We start from the raw sequence: 20,751 nt of genomic DNA on the forward strand, positions 1-20,751 counted from the left end.
CAAATAACAGTGAAACTGAACACAAGGAAAAATGAGAAATATTTTTTGGAAAAGCCACATTAACTAGAGAAAAAGTCTACATTAAAGACTCACATAAGGTACTGAAGGCTGAAGCAAGTAATATCTTATATTTCATCTTCAACTATTTAATTCTATTTATCAGTCTTGATTACTTTTATTTTCACTAGGTTTAGGTTATGAGGTTCTGGAGTTGAAGTCTATCTTGAAAGCAAAAAACGCAAATATTTATTAAATATTATGTTTAAGATAACATTAATAAACCCAGACACAGAAAAAAAATGATAACAAATGTAGACTATAACCCACGTTATACAGAGACTGTCTCACATACAAACCTAGATCTTAATAAACTGTAAGCTTGTGCTTCATTATCTAAATATCACATAATGTATACAACAAATAACATAAGTGGAAAATTAATACTAAATTATTACAGAACTGAATTAGTTCAGGATTTAGTGTGCAAATATTTGTGACCAGAAAACTGTCATAATCACTTCACTAATCAGAGAGAAATACATCAAGCATTATCAAGACAGGCATTCAAATACAGCATTTCTAAATTTTTGAAAAGTAATGCTTTCCAGAGTTAATGAAGATCCTCTTACTTTCAAAAACTACAATAACACTGTATGTTCAATATTGTGAAACGTGACCATATTTTACATACAAAACACAAATTATCTAGGAGACTATATACAACACAGTGTATATAACAAAACATTAACAAGCTGTTAGTAATATGTTGACAAATCAGATGAGCAAATTATTTCATTTTGTTCTAACAAATGCTCCATGAATCAAATTTATAAGCTAGCCAATACTTGAGCAATACCACACTACCCAAGTAAGATGGCTACAAGAAATAGTGACGTAACAAAGCACCGTAGATTACATCATTTAGAACTATTAATATAGACATAATTACACAGTGACAGTGGCACTGCAGTCACCACTAAGTACGTACAGCATAGTGAAATAACTGAAAAAGTAGATGTAGTAGTAACAATGTTAGAAAAGCCCAGTAAGTAACATCAAAAGGAAGAAAAGGCAACATACAGTTATGCTTTACTCAAAGCACAGGAATGCAGTTTATAAAAAAAAGGCATTAAACCCGTGTTCAATTGTGACTTAATAATGAAGTGTTCATTCTACATGTGTAATAATTATGACATGGTCTTTGTCCTTCTAAACAATAAAAATATACAAACAATCCATTAAAGCCATATTTTGTTTGATGTATTCTATTAGATCAAAGTTAACACAAACTCCCATAGTTTAGAGTTGTGCTTCTGAATGACACATGGAAGAATAAGCAATAACCACTTTTATGAAAGCTCCATTTACTTGCATATGGAGGAAGACACAGTGACACGATGGCTTTTCTAATAGGTAGTTCCTCACAAATAAGCCTTGGCCTTAGGTAGCACTGCGGCAGAGTTTAGCAGATTTAAGGATTAATTATTACTTAACTCTTTTCCTTTAGGATACTGTTACCATCTTTGGTTATATAAGCTCCTTTATGACAGCTGTGCAGACATTTAATTTAAGAATGCAAAGCACAACCACCAAAACCAGAAATGTTATGAATATTCGCATATAATTTTTTCTACACCAGCAGTTGCTCTCAGTGAAACATCAAATCCCTTTTTATCTTTTTGTTTGGTTTATTTGCAAAAAAAAAGGCAGTCACATAAAGACATTGTTTTTTTCATTGTTTTTCAGAGGTTCCATAGTCATGCAGCAGTATGTCAGTTTATTGGTGACAGAACCGACAAACTACAAAATCAGCTACTGACAAAATCGTATCTTCATTGTAGAATTAGGGTTTGATGTATCCAAGGCTAGGAACTTAAAATTAGCCAACATTTTTATAGCTATAAATATGTTAAAGCCAGACTGCCAAGAAATTCTTATTAAATCCATATTTTCCAAAATGCACACTTTCAGATCCAGACCAACACTATGTTATTTTACCTTAGATACTCATTTCTAAAGTTCAGTTTATTATAAGTTACAACTTATGACAGTTGTTTGAAAAAGAGCCAACATTTATAAAAAGTTTAGCAATTAAAATTCTTTGACTTCCCTATGAATGCCTGTGGGACCATGGAAGACATGTAGTTAGCAACTTGAAAAAAGCATTCACTTGGAAATTAAATAATTATTTAAATATGAAGGATGTGAGGGATTGTTTTAAATTTCTATGTTATTGTTAATGAGAGGTCAAGCAAAATGACACCTTTTATTGGCTAACTGAACAGAAGACAATATGCAAGCTTTTGAGGCAGCTTAGGCCTTTACTTCAGGCAACTTGTCTCTTAAAAGAATACCCTAAGTATAGTATCCTCCAACATTAATTTCAGACTTTTAGATCTATTACTGCAGATTTGATATAACTATATAACTTCCATCCAGGTGGAGTCTTTAACTGCTATTCTACCATTTAGATTATTGACATCATACTTCAACCTGCAGTGCTTCAGCAGATGAAGTCAACAAAGGGACCAATGTTTTCATAAGCCTCTTAGTTTAGGCACCACACTCCCCAATGCATTACATGTTGGTGCCTGCTCACTGAATATGAGCTGCTAATTTCATCAACTCTTTTACATCATCAACAAGGAAATGCTCCAACGTTGGGAGACAGCAATGGGCATTCAACCACGATCACTTTGATAAAAGAAATGTGCAACATAAATCAAGTCAGTAACAGTTTAATTTAATGCTTGGTAGCATAAAGTAGTACTTGTCTAACAATAACTCCCTCCTGCTATGCTATTACATTTGGCTGTGGATATGAACTACCATCTCTGTCCATTGACTGCCCCAAGCACATTTATTGTCTGGGACAATCCCCTGGTTTTTTGTCTGGACTACCATTGTTGGCTTTTTGTCTTTCTTTTACTTACCATACCTTCTGATCACAAATAATTTTTCTCCTGGATATTTCTGCAAAGACTTCTGCTTCTTGCTGGAAATGCACTCTCTCTAGTTTACACTTTAGAAAATGCATCTTATTTCTGCTTAAATGTTCATTTAGAGTGTCAGGCAAAGCAGTCTGGAACTCTCTGAATTCCTGTATGAATGGATCCTAATTTAAGCATTAAGAGCCAGTCATACATTTTCTAACCCGCTTATCCTGAAAAGGAGCGGTCTGCTCACACTCGCACTCTCTCTCTCTCTCTCGCTCACACACACTCACTCACTCACTCACTCTCTCCCTCCAACTAGGTCCACACTAGGTCCAATTTAGAACCCCAATTCACCTAACCTACATGTCCTTAGACTGTGGGATGAAACCGGAGCACCTGGAGGAAACTGACATAGACACATGGAAACTTTACACAGGGAGGACTCAGGACATGAGCACTGGTCTCCATACTTTAAAGCAGCAGCACTACCACTGTACCACCTCAATAAAATACAGTAATAATAGCAAATGCTGTAACTAACTGTTTGCTAATTGTTTAGTTGATCTATTATCTTTTGAGTCATCTGTCAACTGGATGTTTTAATATTAACAAAAAAAAAAGTGCAAACAAATTATTTAAAATTTGACGGTTTCATTACTTGCACACTGTTCCTGGTACCAGTATGCTCAAAATCTTACCAAAAAAGTACATAGCAGCAAATCATGTTACTAACTTTAAAAATGTCAAGATTAACAATGTTATTTTTTTTACGTTGATATGAAAGCATAAAAAGGTAATATCATTGTTGACTTTCAACAACAGCTGTCTAGAGTTTAATTTCAACAGCTAGGTGGCATTTAACACCGCAGGATTAACTGACTTTTGTGTAATTCAAATCTACTTTTTCTTTACAATATTACATCAAGTACTGACCACTGCTGTCAAAAGAAAGATGCTTCAAGTTGTTTGTTTTAATGACTTGCATTCTGGACTGCATGAAAGGAATTCTAAACTGCCAAAAGAAAGTGACATTGACAGTGCTCTGGACTGTCTCCAAGATTGACAGAGATTTGCAAGATTTCTTTTCTTTTCTGGTTATCCCATATCATCATCATCACCTTCTAACATGTGATCTAATTGCTATAAAAATTACAAATGACTTTAAGATGCCCTTTGTAACCTTTCTTTATTCCTATACAGATATACAAGACAACCATTGTTATAGAAATTAACCTATTATTTAAATTAATAATTTTGAAGAAAATACATGTTAATTTAAATTATAAAAGTTAGAAGCATATTTTCTTTTGACTGGAATCAATGTACTGCTTATGCTTTGACAATTTTTTATTTTTAATGTAAGAATATTAGAAATTACGCCATTGCACTGCTTTTAAATCATAATGTTGCAGGAAAAGAAGTCAATTCTTTATTCTGATAAGGAAAATTTATTTTAGTAATTTCCGAGATACCTCTACATATTCTTGGATTTCTGCCAGAAAAAGCAAACATGTCCCCTAAAAATAGTTTTACCATTCTTGATTGCTGGGTAGGAAACCTAACTAATACTTTTGTTCAAAGACATCCTAAAGAAGTAATAGCCTCAATGAACTGCTAGCCTCTGCAAATAGGCAGGTATTTAATTTTAGCCTATCCCTGTTGATGGGTCAAGTATTTTTTCTGGGATGAACAGTTTGTCACTGCACTTCAACAGAACAGAGTTCAATACTCTGGCTTGATCATTCTAAAATGAACAATTTCTTTTGTTTTAACCACTTGGTCATTAGTTTATGTCTGTATTTGTAATCAATGTCATGCTGTAAAACCCTGTGTCTTTTGTCATTCAGATCACAGGCAGGTGTCCTGATGTTCTAAATTGAATTCATGGATATAATCAGGAACATTTTTTTCCCCCAAGAGGTACATATACTTTTTCCTTGTTGGTTTTTAGGCAATACTTTTTAATAAAGATACAGCAATATACAAATTTTATGCAGGGCATCATTTGAATTGGTGCTTTATGCAAGAGCGAGTGTGTACAGTACATGATCAGATACTAGTTTTAACCGGTGTTACATCCAGGTAGGCTCTCTGCCATGTCATTCAGTGTTGCTAGGATTTACATTATGATCCTGAACTGGATTAAGCGAGTTGGAAAATGATTATTACTTTGTCTTAAATGAAAATCATACAACACCTTAAAAAGGTCAACTTCCAAATACTGTAACAATTTGTTTTATTCTGAAAAATTCATTAACTCTCCATTATACACAATGGGCTTTGCTCACTACAAATTAACCCTAACTTTTTTGAAAGACATAGTTACAGAAATTAAATCGGCCACAAGATAAACATGGACACATCTTTGCTGAAAAATCAAAATAAATAACAAAAAAAAAGAAAAAAAAAGTTAGCCAATTAAGTAAAAGTCTGATGGACTTTTAAGCATTATTTAAACAATTCCTTTCAAAATACTGTAGTAATATTGTGTCAAGTGAAACACCTGAGAAACAGGACTCAGTGTGTTAATCATTATTTTATAAAGAACATTCTGTAGTTACCAAAATCACAAGGTCATTTAGAAAAACAAGTATAAAATAAACCAAGATTTTTTTTTTATTTGCAAGTGGTATCTTACATAATCTAGAAAAAGTCAAAGAAGAAAAAAAACATTTGACTCAAAGAAATCAAAAGTACATGCACAACTGACTTAACAATATTTTACACAGACCCATTAAAGAGGCAATCGTTCCAAGACACTTGACTGTAACTGTATAGTAGCAGTAATTTTGTGCATTTAGATCACCCTTCAAGGGTCAGAAATTCAGGTATACTTGAAACTTTGTTTTTCTAAAAACATCCCTCAGGGCAACAGTAGGTGTCAATGTCAACAAGTAAATAAAGGACTGCTCTTCCAGCAAATGCTGTGGACATGTAAAATTTCTTTAGAACATTTTGCTAATCTGTATTAGGCACCCAGAATATTTCCAATTATGTCTGTAATTCTTAAGACGTTTTATACACCACAAAATTAAGTCTAACAGTTTTTCCCCCAAAATGTAACCATGCTATTGGCTTTCACCACACCAGAGACCCTCTAGGTCTAGTTACTATTTTGAGGTTTTGGAGATGATATACCTGTATTACTATAATTACTTGGGGTCTACATCAACAACAGGCTGGACTGGTTTCATAGCACAAAGGAACCAAATAATAAAGGGCACAGGTGAACCTTTTTTTCTTAGGTAACTGTTCTCCTTCAATGTGGATTAATAATAATAATACATTTTATTTATATAGCGCCTTCCCCATACTTTACATCTTCTACAACTCTGTCAAAGGTAATTCCATTTTTATGCTATGATGTGCTGGGCCAGTAAAATCAGTTCAAGAGAAGCACAGTGAAACAACATGCCAATTAAAAAGGCTGGCTCAGTTATGGGATACACTCTGGACCCCCTGGATGTAGTAGTGAAGGAGAGAATGAAAACAAAACTGAGTTCCATTGTGAACTATGCTGCTCATCCACGCTCTCACACATTAAAACTGAGGTGTTTCAGGCCAATAAACCATTCAGCAGAGGTTTGTCAATAAACATAACATAAGCAGCAATACATGTTTAACTATGACTCTTTACAGCTCGAACTGCAAAGTCAAGTGTATACGTAATTTTAAGACAATCGAGTGTTTACTGCAAAGGGCTTTGTAGTTTATAATAATGTAATACTGTTTCTTTAATATAAAATATTTATTTAAAAACTCAAATATACCCCTGGGGACAAATAAAGGAAGATCTACACTATATGGACAAAAGTATTGGGGCGCCTGACCATTTCACTGCACGGGCCATTCAAGTTCTTCCACACCAAACTCATCGAACCATGTCTTTATAGATCTTGATTTGTGCACTGGAGCACAGTTATGGTGGAATAGAAAAAGGCCTTCCTCAAACTGTTTCCACAAAGTTGGAAGCACAGTGTTGTTCAAAATGTCATGGTAGGCTGAAACATTAAGATTGCCTTTCACTGGAAGTAAAGGGGCATAGCCCAAACCTTGAAAAAAGTCCCCACACCATTATCTCTCCTCAACCAAACTTCACTGTTGGCACAATGCAGGCAGGCAGGCAACATTCTCCAGGCATCTGCCAAACCAAGACTCACCCATCTGACGACCAACCAGCAAAGCATGATATGTCATTCCATAGAACACATTTCCACTGCTCAATATGGTTGTGTGTTTTACACTGCTCCATATGATGCTTGGCATTGGACTTGGTGATGGGAGTCTTACATGTAGCTGCTCAGCCATGGAAATCAATCAAGTTCCCTCTGTACTATTAATGTCAGTGGAAGTTTGGCATTCTTCAGCTATGGAATCAGCAAAGTGTTGGCAACTTTTATGTACCTTAGCAGTCATTGACCCCACATTACATGGTCTTTGGCTTTGTGGTGGAGTTGCTGTTGTTCCCAAATGCTTCTACTTTCCAATAACACCAGTTAGAGTTGACCATGCAATATACGGCAGAGATGAAATTTCATGAACCGTTTTATTGAAATGGTAGCATCCTATCACAGTACCGCACTTGACGTTACTGAACTTTTCAGAACAACCTTGCATGCATAGGTGTTTGATTTTATACACCTGTGGCAATGGGTCTGATTGAAACACCTGAATTCAATAATTAAGGTGTGTTGCAATATTTTTGTCCATATAGTGTATCGACAACATTACTAATGATGTTATATAACGCCATTCTTAGTTGGCTTAAAACACTATACATATGGCAAATTAAAAAGTACATGTATATTACATTAGCAAAATCTTATATTATTTTCAAAACAAACATTGCAAATGGAATTAATCATTTTTAATGTTATTAAGTTTCTGAAAAGCAGGGCAGCCACTGAAAGAAAAAATGGAAAACTAAGGGGTAATAATTTTTGAAAAGAAGTGCTAAAACAAATAAAAAAGCTGTCCATTTGGAGTTTACACATTACTCCCATGTCTGGGTGGGCTTTTATCCAACAGGCATGTGTGCTCTGGGAACTCTCAACTCTATACAGTAATCCCTCACTATATCGCGCTTCGACTTTTGCGGCTTCACTCTATCGCGGATTTTGTATGTAAGCATAACTAAATATATAAACGCAGATTTTTCGCTGCTTCGCGGGTTCTGCGGACAATGGGTCTTGTTACTTCCTGTACATGCTTCCTCAGTTGGTTTGCCCAGTTGATTTCATACAAGGGACGCTATTGACGGATGGCTGAGAAGCTAACCAATCAGAGCACGCAGTTAATTCCTGTGTGCTGAATGCGTTGAATGTGTGAACCAGGAAGTCTCGTCTCGCTCATTCAGCATCAACGTGTTTTGCTGTGTAAAGACTCATCGTTATCGGACAAGTCATCGTGTCATTGTTGGTGAGTAACCATAATTAATTTTCTACTTACAGTACTTAGTACATGTACGTACGTACGTTTAGTGTCACTGTACACACATTTACTGTATACTATTTTTCTTGCATTGTATGTATTTATTGCTGGTGGCCTGTCTATCGTAATGGCTGTAACATGTGTGATAATCGGAGACACTCGATATCTTTAAAATAATATTTAGGTTTTACTGTATATAAACAGTGTGTTTACATACATAATTTCAATGAATCTTACCTAATATCTAAGAGAATACAAAGGGATTATGCTGTATAACTGTGCAGGGAATATTTATAAACAGTGTGGGAGAGTTTAGAAGGGCTTAAAATATATAAAAATAACCATACAAACATATGGTTTCTACTTCACGGATTTTCACCTATCATGGGGTGTCTGGAACGCAACACCCGCGATCGAGGAGGGATTACCGTATTGGTTCTTTAGGTTTGAGTTTGAGAATGTCTTGTGATAATTTCAGTGCACCATTCAGGGCCAGCTCCCGTTTTGCACTCTTTGTAGCCACAATATGATCTAGTGCTTCATGACTTTGAATTAAATTATGTGGCACAAGGAGGTGGTGTATTTATATATATATATATATTATAAATATATATATATATATATATAATCCTAGAAACTATTTTTTCATAGCATCAACATTTCAAAATGAAGCAAAGGAAGCTATGACCTGCAAATAATACTGCAGCAATAAACCATACTAACTGTGCTCTTGCCAGAGATCTGTGTTAACACTTTAGGAAACTCTCTGTGGATTTGAAAGTTTTTGGAAGATTCTAGGAATGCAGGAGCCCATTGGGATTAATATGTCTAAAGCAGAAAAACATTTACCACGAAAGCCCCATTTCTGAGGTTTTTCTGGCAGCACAAGTGCTCTTGGTATTCTCACCTTGTAAGATTTGTTTTCTATATCCAAACACCTATATGTAATTTTCAAGGTACTAACAAACAAAGTAAGGGATACAGAACAAGCAGACAGAAAACTGCATGATTGGTCGGGTAAGACAGAGGACCTGATGGAAGCTTCCAATTTAGTGAAGATTACAATTTGATGTGGTGGTGGTGGTGGTTAACATATAGTTTCTATAAAAAAAAAAAAAGAAAAACCTACACAAGCTTACTTCTCATACACCATGACCCTGAAATCGACGGGGAGCAGTGTTGATTGCTTTTTCTTTCACCAGTGAAATTTCACAAAGGTCAAGAAGTTGGGTGTGACAGGAAAGCAATGTTTTCGGAAGGAACTGACTTTACAAAAGTGAAAAGCGAGGATAATGAGGGCATACTATTCCAGTAGAACAACATCCATATCACAGGCACCTACAGTTAAAGCAGCACTAAACAAACTTTTTGCTGTATTTATGGCACACATAAAATCAAAAACAACTATTTTTTCTGAAGCAAATACAAATTCTGATAGCTCCTTTTTAAGATGGCAAAAAAATAAATAAATATGACTGGAAGCATATCAAATTACATCTTAGAACTGGGCAGAACATAAAAGTTATCAAACAAGAAGGAACCCTTCCTAAAATTAGGATATAGTGTGTGACAAGGAGGAAAGGGAAAGACAGGATCTTGATGGCAGAACACGACCAAAAAAAAAAAAAAAACAACATACAAAGTTGGCACTGCTTTTCCATTATCATTTAGAATCTCAAAGAAAGGCAGGCAAAGTATTAAAGAAAGAAGAAAAAAATACACCACAACAGGCAGCAATTGCATATTCACAACATAGGGCAATGATGAGATCACTAAAAACAAAACTATCACGTAATTTAGAAGTGAAAAAACACAAAGCACTTGCACACATAATAAAATCCTTTTCTGCTATGGAAGAAAGGCAAATCAGCAGAATATGCAAGTCATATCATATAATTAAAATGACAATAATTCAAAGGCATTCCAAGTTATTGGTAATAAGATCACTACACAAACCAGAGCTTCTCACTTTGATTGCTCAAAAAAACATTTACAAAACACTGCATAAGAACTCTGACAATATCATCAGTGACTTAAGAACTTAAGCAAAATAAATCAGAGTAGACTATAACAGCCAGCCAATCCTGTCATGATATCAAGATGTTTCACCAGAAGTGCAGACTCATCCTCTGTACAAAGTATAATACCAGGCCACCTAAGCTGACTGGCACCATTGCAGACATAGACATTTATCCAGTCCTCAGAGGAAGGAAGATAGGGCAGGGACAAAGCCAGAATGCATAAACAGCAGATACATCTTTAAGTGCGTTCCATTCATCTACCATTTCTCCCCATTTTGACTCACAAACTTGCATGTCTTATTTCAATTATTGGGTTCTCTTTTGAGTAAAGCATAAAGAAGGTAATCATGACAAAGTGAAATAAAAAATAAATATTATTTACTCCCACACACACAAATTAAAGTAGGATGATGTACATGCACAGATATCTAAAATAATATACTGTGCATATGCAAATCTATCAAAAAAAATATATATATATATCAGCCTGTAAATAGTTAAGGAGTAAAGGTTGACAAATTTACCAGTGTCATGCAAATTTGCATACATTTACTGTGTTCAAATAGTTCAATTAATCAAAAATTAAATCTACCAGAATGATTTTCTGGGTAACATTAATTTTTTCTCCCATGTCATAACCCCACTTATCCAATTCATAATAACATGAAGCTAGAGCGTGTTCTAGCAGCACAGGATGCAAGACATTAACCAATCCTGGACTGGAAAGCCATTCTATCACTGATCACACTCAGGTTCACAATTGTTCTGAGACTTGTCCATTACCCTAACACTAGCAAATTACAAAGAAAAAACTAGTATAAAGCATTATTAAATGTTCTTAAGCCCTATATAAATTGTTTGTTTAAATGTCACCCTTTCTATCAAAAGCAAGATCTATGTTTCTATATATAAGAAAACAAAATAAGTACAATACTTTAACATACGGGATAGGTTCTATATGCAATTAAGTTTTTGAGGCTATCTGAAGTATTTACAGTACGCGTGTAAATCTGTGTGTCTTGTGGTGAATTGATAATCCCAAAGAAACAGCCACATTTTATTAGGCACATTATACCACAGTGAAAATTGCCATAAAATGCCTGTTCAGAAGTTGATTACTATAAAATGTGGAACAGTTATTTTCAAAGTTCAGGGCCTTCAACCAAACCACACTCAGAGCCATACTGGTTCATTCTGTTGGTCACAAAAAAACATACATCATCATCATTATCATCATCATCATCTTCTGGAACGGAGTGCACATTACAACCTGCATAATACATCATGACAACTTTTAAAATATTAAAGCATATTAGTGGTGAACATGGTGGTGACCTAGCTTTTCCAAATACAGCACAGTAGAGAGTAAGCGACTATCATTACAGCATAAGGTAAGGCATCAACCATTTTTAGTCCTCTGCACTTTGCCTATTAGGCACATATAGATGTTGAGGATGCTCTTATTTCATCCTCAAAGGAGACTGTGGAAGACTGTGGGTTCGCTTCCCAGTTCCTCCCTGTGTGGATAGCGCTTTGAGAACTGAGAAAAGTGCTATATAAATGTTATGAATTATTATTATCTCCAAGCTCCACAGAGTCTGCTTCCACTTGGACAAAGCTGGTGCCACAATCAGGGTAATGTCAATCAGTCAGTCATTGTCCAACCCGCTATATCTTAACACAGGGTTACGGAGGACTGCTGGAGCCAATCCCAGCCAGCACAGGGTGCAAGGCAAGAACAAACCCCGGGCAGAATGTCAGCCCACTGCAGGGCGCACACACACACACTAGGGACAATTTAGGATCGCAAATGCACCTAAACTGCAAAACTTTGGACTGTGGGAGAAAACCAGGGCACCAGGAGGAAACCCATGCATACGCAGGGAGAACATGCTAAGTCCACTTAGGGAGGACCCGGGAAGCAAACCCAGGTCTCCTTACTGTGAGGCAGCAGCGCTACCACTGCACCGCCTCAGGGTAATGTTCGTTAACATTTCCAGTGTTTTTAACACCATTCTGCCTCATCGAATGAGGAAAAAGCTCAAGGATTTGAAACCTTATGATCCCACAATGTCCTGGTTCATGGACTACCTGACCACCAGACAGCAGTTTGTGAGGCCGAGGGCACTGTGGGTCAGAGATGGTAGTGTGTAAAACTGGAGCACCTCAGGAACTGTCCGGTCTCCTTTCCCATTCACCCATCTACACAACAGATTTCCAGCATAATACCAGCATTTGCCATCTACAGATGACTCAACCATCATAGGCTGAATTAATAATAAAGAGGAGTCAGGGTACAGAAAAGTCATGGAAGACTTTGCCTTGTGGTGCAGTGACAACAACCTGCAACTCAACACCAGCAATATAATAGAAATGGTGGTGGACTTCCAAAGTTCCAATAAGCCTCTGAGAATAGTGACCATTATGGGGAAGAACATGGAAATGGTGCAGAGCTACAAGTACCTGGGGGTTCACATAAACAACAAAGTGGATTGCTCTGACAACACAGTAACATGGTAGAAGACGGTCAGAGCTGACTGTACTTGCTAAGGAGACTCAGGTCTTTTGATGGTTGTATCAAGCTGCTGGAAATGTTCTTTCTACCAGTCCATAGTAGCCAGAGTGGTGTTCTATGCTGTGGTCTCGTGAGGAATGCCAGGAGGCACTCTTTTATGGGGCACTTTTAGGGACAGGCTCATTCTACCACTGTGTGCCAAGAAATGCCTCCGAGGGTCTTTACTATCAGGCAATTCAGTGTTTCCACCCGATCTACTCATTAAATTTATTTTTATTTATCGATTGATTTATTGGATGTACTAATTGTCCGTGAGTCTTGTTTTCTATGTTTCTGCTACTGTATGCATTTGGATCTTCCATTACTAATTCAACATACACACCACTCACACTTCAGTAATAACTGCAGACCTAGTACACAGGAGATCTCCACTTTCTTCCAAGTGTGAATACTGGGCATTAAACACAAATCCACAAATTTCCATCTGCTTTAAAAACACCAAGATTTTCAGAAGCTTCACTAACCATCACTGTTTTCTTTAAGAAATGCCGCCAAACTGAAAGAATTTGCCTTTGCTGCACTCCAAACGTCTTTTAAACATCAATTTCCAAGAATTTTCCAGTGAAGCAGGCACAAATACAAATTGTTTCTTCCTTAAAAAAAAAAAAAACACATCTGCTTCCATGTTGCACAAGAGACCAGAGTCTCTGAACTTTTCTGGAAATCTCCCAGTGAAAGTTCCTTCCATATCAATCCAATTTGGAGCAACACTGGAAGCATGTAAGGTCCCTGACCCTGCACATTGAGTAATCTCAATATGATCAGTACACTTCAGGTCAAGCAGCCTGTAATACTATTCAATGAAAATCCAATGCGAATGAGAAAATTTTTTTATTAATAATAATAATAATAATAATAATAATTTTAAATTATTTTAATCTCCCGTTTTCATGCAGTTTATGATATAACTAAACATAAGTGACCCATTACTCCAATAGCAAAAAATATGAAAAACATTAAAAACATACACAATGATTTTCAGATCCTCATTCCACATAAAAACAGCACAAACCTTAAACAGGATAGATGTGTAGAAAAGAAAACAAAACTCTTGACCAATGAATGATGGACAGAGGTGGATATTCAATTCAAAAAACACAGAATTATTGGAATGCGTCCTTTACTGGTAACCTTGCATGAATTTTGAACATACAAATGGCTGAAAAACAAGTAGATCATACAACAAGAGTTGAGTGATTTTTTTTCCCCTTTCTTCCACGGAAATTTTTCACATTGTCTGCCACTGCACGGATGTAGTCTCGCTGATCCAGATGTACATTATGTGTAAATATAACCGCAAGTGAATTTTGCTTCAAACTGGGTGTGAACAATTAGACGTAGTGTCACAATTCTAAATCAATCTAACGCCTCATAAAAGTCAGCACTCACATTAGGGCTGGCGATTTTGAGCTGCTGCCGAGTAACAGTGATCTTGTTAACCTGGTCTAACAGAATGCAAGATTCTGACTTTGACAAAAATCTATAATGCTGAAACGTCTCCTAAAAAGAGGCCTTACTAAAAATGAGAAAAAGAGTCAAGAATATACATAACCTGTTGCAAGGGAAAAAGTTTTCTGTACATTTAGATCTTACATTCACATTCAAAAACATCAATAGACATGCCGCAAATGTGAACATTATGTGTGCTCTCCGTTGTTCAGTTAAGATGACAACACAAAAATAAATGTAAAAAAATAAAAATAATAATATGCAGCTTTGAGAAAATATGCATAATAAAACATGCATTCAAAGTAAACAATTTGTCACACACCATCAAAAGGAGATGCAAACGACTGTCATAAAGAGAGAGGATAACAAACAGTACTCAAAACATCCAAACCTGCCTAAAACAACTAACAGAAACACAGAGAAATTCTGACTTCATATCTAAAGGAAAAACTGAACATTACTGTCTTAACCGGAAAGGCAAATATGCCATACTAGATTAGAATATGGCCACAGTATTTCTCTTCTGTCACCATGCTCATTATTAAGTTTCATTTACTTTGTTCAACTGAGCTCCAGAGTTGAGAATGGTAATTTTAGCTTTTTTCTTCCTATCAGCCTCAATTGTTTTGCTCAGTTTCTTTTGCTCTTTCTGTGGAACCCTGACAGATTAAAACACATGGTCTAGAGAGGCTGTGGCGGGTGCTTTAGGGAGCAGTTCAGTGGAGTGGTGGATTTAGCCGCTATTCACTACACACCTTTAACGAGTTGTACACAGATACGTCTGGCCCCGCATAAGGTCACCATTAAATTCCTTCCATTTTATCACAGTTGCTTTTCACTCGCTCTGCATGAGAACATTAAGTAAAATATAAACTATGTGGTGTAAGGAACATATACAAATGTTTTTGGGTAGAGTATTCCTTCTACCAGCTGTGAACACAAATCTGTCTGAACTCACTAACACAGTTGAAGATCTTCACACACCCTCCTTGATCAGCCATACCAACAGCCAGCTCTCCTCCAGGAGTACCAATAAGCGTCACAACTGAGATAAATTGACAGAAAGACTATTTTTACAAAAGCTAAAGGATTGTTTAATTTAACACAAGTCACAAAATGCTCTTAAATAAACAGCAGAATCACTAAAAAGGAAGAAAACTTGTGACTTGGTAATTACAATCGCGGTACACAAAGACATAAAACCACTGAAATAAAGGATCCCAAGTAGCACTTCTTGACACCCTTCTGCTAAATAATTTGTTCGCAGGAAGTCCTTAGTGTTAGTTTGTCAGAGAGAGGAAAGACCGAATTATTCACAATGGCTCTCAGTTTTGTTGTAATTCTTTCCTTTGCTAATACCTACTACTGCTTTGCTCGAGGGGGCAGAGAGTGTGCCCCAGAACTGAACCAGCTCTTTTAATTGCTGGTTTCGTGGCCCTCGCTTGAAGTGATGTATCTAGTCAGCCCACCACACCACAAAGGCAATCACAAAGTTGTAGATGATGTGAAGGATGTCACTATCCATAGCAAAGGAAAGCAGTCTCTAATGAAGAAGTGGCACGCATTGCCATTTGTTATATAGTTCCTGTGTGTAAAAAGACCAGTCCAGCCAGGCACTAATGTGGAAACCCCAAGTACTTGTACGAGTACACCACCTCTACATCAGCTCCCTGAATAGTGAGTGACCACACTTCGGAGAACAGCAAAACTTAATATATAATTACTTGATTCTACTGATGTTAAGCTGCGGGCAATTCTTTCTGAACCAAGAAACAAAAGTTCTCCACCTGATTTCTATCAAACCAGCCAGGTGGCATTATTGTCATACCATCCACACACAGTTACTGCAGCATACAGCTGCAAGAAGTAACGTTCCCTGGGACCACAGTCCAAGATATACATAATCATAGGACAAGTGCAGGCAGGTAAATAACTATACTATACCACAAATACATAAAATAACAGGTAAATGAATAGACGGCAAAATTTTAAAATAGACAGTAATAAACAAACAACTAATAAATAAAACAAAGTGTTATTGATGCAATGCATATATGTAAGCTAATAGAAGCAGATCGGGGTGGGGGGGAGGTTTCACAGAGTTTAGAGTTTGTACATCCGAAGGGTAAAAGCTGTTGCAGAACCGTTGGAAGTGTGACAAAGAGACCAAAGGAGGAATGGGAGCGGTCCTTCACAATGCTATGGGCTTGCTGTCTCTGGTAACACCGGGCTAATCATCTTTAAACCACTCCATCAGACTAAGACTCAGAAGGGACCTTAATAGTTCTGCTCCTTCCTAACCCACCTTAAAAACCACCGCCACTTCAAAGATCATTTGCACAATCCCACCCGCCAACACATGCATTCCCTGTCTCATCCTAAACATTCCCAGCCCTCATATTTTGGTTATCTGAGAAGTTGACATGTCAGCCCCGGAAGGCAACTTCAGCACCACCAGGTGCCTTACGCTCGTTCATAAGTAATCACAATACAACTACTCACGCAAATCCAAAAGAAATGACAGCTTTTTCCTCAATAAAGCTGTACTCATCGAGTTTCTGATACCTAGAAAAAAAACTAAAAGCCTACAAACACAGTTCTCCAATTCAGAGTACCAGCAGCCATCACACTCTTTCGCCAAATAAAAAGCAGCATCTGCTTCACCAAAAACGCTCTGCATATATTCCAGAAAGACTTACCACAGCAGTGAACCCTCTCAAACACTGAATCAGCACCAGCAGGACCAACCACATTTGATTTCTTCAGAGCCCAGCTGCACTCCCCTACCAGTGCCTTTTCCTCCAGCTCCGGCCCCAGGCCAAGTAGCGGTGTCATCTCCACAACACACCCCGTTCACCAACAGCGAGACAAGAACTGCAGCGGCAGACTCAAGGCGCAGCGCCGTCACGAGAGGCCCGCATTTTGGTAAACACTCCTCCATTCTGCGGTCCCACCCCTCCCTCCAACCCAGGAGATGATGACGACGACGACGACAATTACTTTACCTTGTGAGATACTCTACTGGACGCGTGGGGCTCTCGCTGCTCCCGGGTGCGACACACGGCTGCCGTGGATCTTGTAAAGTGCAGCACGCAGCCCAGCCGGAACCCGGTATATCCCACGCTGGCTGCCAACCTTTTCCACTGTTGCGCTCGGAATGATGGGATGTTGGCTGACTGGAGCTCCGGGAGCCAATTAAGGAGCAGCTGTGCTTAGGCGCCCTCCAAGAACGCGCGATAGGGGCGTCCGGTCTCTGTCAACGCGGGAGGCGTCTGTCGGGGCTCAGCTCGCACGACTTCTCGAGTGAGAAATGTGTGGCTCGAAGTAAATAAAATAATAATAATAAAAAATAAAAAAAACGAATACAGTCATAAACAAGGACCTGAATTACAGTCACTTTTTATTTGAATATCATTGTCTTCACGATTAAAAACGCCGTTTTGTTAATCGACAGTTCCCATGTGTTTTATTCATAACTTTGTGGGTACTGGAAGACTTGTCACTCGCCTCCTTGTTCGCTGTCAACAAGCGCCATCTTCCGGACGCTCTCTGTTGTTCAGCGGAGCTCCAAGAACAAAGTAAAAGCTGCGTCCACGTGCCTTTTGTTTTGCTATTTGCTCCACGTCATTTCTCCCGTCTTGTGAGCCTGGTGTTCGGACTTGTCTTACATGTGCGGTGCACTGATGGCTCCTAACTCGTACAGAAGGGGCCACGTTGAAAGCTTGAATGGAAGGTCTATCGTACTATCAATACAATGTCCTTTATTTTTATACATTATATATTGGAAACGAAGTTTCCCCAACTCATGTTCAAAAGCAACCTCGAATATTGTCATCAATGTTCAGTCTATTTCTTCAGTTCGTGGGGGTTCAACCGTCAAGTTGTACCGTTTTGCTGGATTTTGTTTCCACCTCAGTCGTCAGAGATGCGTGTCTGCCCAACATCCCAACATCGAATAGTACCGGGCGGGCTGTGACGGGTGCAGAACCCAACTGTAACGCGCAGCTTAGAGCCGCGAGAAGACTGGCTCGTTAGGCTGTCAATCACAGCAGCCTGCTCTCTACTGGCTGGACATTTCAGAGGGCGGGGCATCTTTTATTTTTTTGTTAAAAACCCCGAAAGCTTCAGGTGCATGCGTTTTGAACCTTAGTGCATTTGTTGTAAACTGCATCATTTCGCAGAAATTTCATTGCAGTTTTGCAGACTGCTTTTAAGTAGTCATTTCATTTTATACTAATTGTAGGACAATCTGCTGGCCTGAAAAACCTCATCTTAATAATGAACCAAAACCGTTGACTTTTTCAACTAATAGATTTCATGCAAAAAGTGCCTACAGGTAAAGGTGATATACCTGATTAAAACACAAGAAAAACAATGTGCCCTTTTAATAATTTATTTATCAAAAATATTTCTAGATGTTATAGCCTACTAGGAAAAATTCAACCCTTGGCCACTGCACTTTACTGCCTGCCACTCTCGCACATTGACTCAGTGAAATTTCTGACCACTCATCCATGCAAAATTCCCTTTGTGGGTTTTCCTGCATGCCCCTGTTGCGACTTTTCAATAGAATTCCCATCCAAGTCCATATCCTTATATTTCTTCTTCTTGAGCCATTTCTTGGTGAATTTGTAGTGTTCTGTAACTTTTGGACACATGGCCTCACTTTCTCCTGCATGCTTTGATATGATGCAGAATTCACTGTGGACTTGATGACTGCAAGCTACCCAAGGCCCTAAGGCTACAAAGCAACCCCAAATCAAAACATGTCCACCACCACCTCAGAACTGGTATGGGGTTCTGCTCCTGAAATGCTGCAAAACAGGTCTGCTGTTTGTGTGACCAAACGACTTTTATCTTTGATTCTTCTCTCCAGAGCACATTGCTCCAGAAGGTCTAGATGTTCGATGACAAACTGTGGTCTGTTGTTTTTAGCCTTTTCCTAGAGCACGCCTCAGATGCAGGTCACAATTGTGGTCTTCTTTCTAATTGTAGACACACATACTTTGATGCCAACTGCTGCATTAGGTACCTGCAGTGAAACTTATGGGCTCTTTTAGTGTCAAACGGTCAACCTCTTGGGTTGAATTTGATAGGCAGGTCAGTCTTGAGCAAACTAGCAAACATCTGAAATCCATGGCACTTGCAGACTATTTTATTTTATACCCCACTGGATAATGACCTATTTCAAGTAATTTACCTTTCATTTTAAATCCTTTGTCAGATTCCTGAACATCCACAACCTTGTCTATGAAGGCCTCAGACATCTCTTTAGAGCTTCACACACCTTAAGAACAAAGAGAACACCAAACCTTCGCTGTCTGTGCTTTAAATAAGACAGACAGGTTACCCTGCAGACTCCCTAAGGAGGTTGTAATCATTGACACGTCATCTGGTACACTGGATTCTAACTATATGGATTTGAAGCGGTAATAAAATGTAGGAGTGGATTTGCTTTTTCCATAAGACAAATATGAATTTTTGTTAAATTAGATTTATCCAAGTCTATTACTTTTTTCCATAGGCACTGCTTTTGTTCTCTGAGGAGTTGACATATCAACCCCAGAGCAAAGGCATCTTACATAATTTGCTTAGGACAGGACTCATAATGCATGCGGTTTTTAATTCTACAACAGCTGACTTTTTTTTTGCATTAACAGCATCCATTGCTATCCCATTGCTAAAGGATACCTATTGCTGAAGCACCTCATGCCATATTTTGTATTACGTATTTTGTAAAGTGCTTTCTGAATCTACCCAACATGTCTGTTGTAGTCAGTGAATTGTTCTCCGCTGTGGTCTCCTGAGGAGGCAATCTGAGTCAAGCTGAAGAAGAATGCCAACAGTACTCATGTAAGGACAAGCACATGGTGCACTGATGCCTGGCCAGGCCTGCTTATCCTCAATCAGAACTCAAGTTCAGAGTTTCCCTTTCGACATCACAACATAGGTTGGGGTCCCATAAGGCCAAGACGTGTGGATCTGCTAGTCAACAAATGTGTTCTCATGTTAATGGGGACCCAGCAGATACTTCTCAACCATGACACACCACTAATAACTGCTGCCCCCCATTTAGGTTCTCCTGAGTCATCTCAATCAGAGACGGCGCAATCTGCATTAGGCCCAAACCATTCATTGTGAACAGCTCCCAACAGAACGAAAAAAAGAAAACCAGTCACTCTGCCAGCTTATTCTTTTTAACAAACTGAGACTGGAAAGACCTGCTTAATGTTTCCATTTGCCATTCAAACTCAGAAATTTCTCATTTTTGTTACCTGCCATGTTGTGTCACCTTTAGTGGTCAGTCGGAATTACTGGGCAACGTCACAAAAGCTGGTGT

General features: G+C 38.0%; 1 protein-coding gene across 2 annotated transcripts in view; it reads right to left on the reverse strand.

Moving 5' to 3' along the window:
- specc1la (sperm antigen with calponin homology and coiled-coil domains 1-like a) overlaps window positions 1-17,658 on the reverse strand; it is a 107,107-nt gene extending 89,449 nt beyond the window's left edge. The window contains exon 1 of one of the 2 annotated variants that reach the window (XM_039772141.1): window positions 17,417-17,658. The gene's annotated coding sequence lies outside the window, so the exon portion shown is untranslated. Of the gene's footprint in view, window positions 1-17,110; window positions 17,258-17,416 lie in introns of those variants that run through there. The other variant, XM_039772140.1, reaches the window with a different exon arrangement.
- Window positions 17,659-20,751: the final 3,093 nt, after the last annotated feature.

The sequence above is a fragment of the Polypterus senegalus genome, chromosome 12, assembly GCF_016835505.1.
Source record: "Polypterus senegalus isolate Bchr_013 chromosome 12, ASM1683550v1, whole genome shotgun sequence".
Lineage (NCBI taxonomy): Eukaryota > Metazoa > Chordata > Cladistia > Polypteriformes > Polypteridae > Polypterus > Polypterus senegalus.